We start from the raw sequence: 1,921 nt of genomic DNA on the forward strand, positions 1-1,921 counted from the left end.
AAATATGTCTAATTCAATTGAATTTTTTTCTTATTTTCCTTTTCTATCTTTTCGATATTTTCTATTTTATCGAACTGATAAGCAACATATACATTGTCTTCTAAAATACATACCATATAGAAAGGATTGTATTGGAAATCATAAATAAAACTTTGGGTTGATCACTGAGTGAAAGAAAATAAACGAAATAAAATGATACATCTATCAACATTTGTTTTATGTACATAGGTACATGTGTATCCCTTTATACATACATACATATATACATATATATATATATATATATATATATATTTATACACACATACACACACACACACACATATTTCTATGTATCAGGAAACAGATAGAAATTGTCAGCGAGGAGAATGGCATACCGCCGCCGCCGCCGGTCGATTCATCACCATTGAAACAATAACAATCGACGAGTGCTCGTCGATGCGGTAATTAAAATAAAATTAATTAGATTGATAGAGCTTGGCGTAACCTTTCGAAGAAGATGGCTGCACAGCCATAGGGGATCTTTTGTATGCTACTGCATATAATGCATTGTTTACTCTTCACTCTTTCCCTCTCTATCCCCCCATCCCATCCCCTCTCTCTCTTTCTTTCTTTCTCTATCTATCTATCTTTTTTCGACACATACACATACACACACACACACACACACACGTGTATAACTTCTCTGTCATTCCTCGTTTTTCTAATTTAAATATCAACTTTATAATATTCCCCATTTATTGGTTCATTTGCAATTGATATGCATAAAAAAATTCTTTTCTTATCGTTGCGTCTATAGACGTAAGAAAGGAAAAAAGAAAAGAAATATAGACGGCCTGACGAGTATTGGGGATTGGGATTGGGAAGGGGGCGGGTAGGAGGAGGAAGGGAAATAAGTTTAATATAAGAGGTTTAATGCGATTTTGAAAATTTCGTTTAGGGTCGATCGATCAATCCTTATAGCAGATAGAACGGCAATACGGGACAGTTTTAACTCGTAGGTCACGATAATTCATTTATACGTACTATCGAGATTTAGCCGGATACGACCCGGTACGACCAATCAATCCGTTCCTTCCGGCGATTCTCTCTAACTGTGAACATTTCATTAAACTTTCAAGAAGAATTGTCTTGATCTTCGGGTCCGTTCTAAAGAAACTTCCCCGTTTTCTTCGGCGTCCGTCGCTTAAGTTTAACGGCGAGGAACGCGGGGAAAGGTGGGGATTGAGCAGGGAGAAGGAGATCAGTGCGCCGGATACCGGAGCTTCGAATTCACTTTGACTTTGTCTGGTGCCACGATTCCCACGGGATACTCAACAGTCCGCGAAAGCTCTCTCCCTCTTTCTCTCTTTTTTTTTCTCTCTCTAACTCTCTCTTTCCTTCTCGTTTTTACTCTTAAAAATCGACAAGAAGCTTCTTCCTCTTCCTCTTTCTCTTCTTCTTCTTCTTCTTCTTCTTCTTCTTCTTCTTCTTCTTCTTCTTCTTCTTCTTCTTCTTCTTTCGTCTTCTTTTCGGAATGCTATTAAAGAATCTTTGCACTTAAGGCTCGAACGAACCAACGCGAAACCCTTCTTCTTCTTCTTCTTCTTCTTCATCTTCTTCTTTTTATATATATATATATATATATATATATATATATACATAACTTGATTTTTCTTTTTTTCTTCTTCTCTTTTTTCTTTTTTTTTTATCATTATTATTTTTATTCGACGAATAAAGCCAGTCGGAGTCGAGGATCTTATCAGTTTGATTTCATCCTGCTATATATATATATATATATATTCGACGTTGAACTTTGACCGATTAAATATTGAATTAATTTGACGACTACTACTCTCGACAAATAAAAAGAACGAAAAGTTGATTCCACGTTTTAAATCGCGGATTATTCGTGGTGACCTTGTTTTTTTCTTCTTTTTTT

Source organism: Vespa mandarinia, chromosome 1 (genome assembly GCF_050613455.1).
Source record: "Vespa mandarinia isolate Hongniang chromosome 1, ASM5061345v1, whole genome shotgun sequence".
NCBI lineage: Eukaryota > Metazoa > Arthropoda > Insecta > Hymenoptera > Vespidae > Vespa > Vespa mandarinia.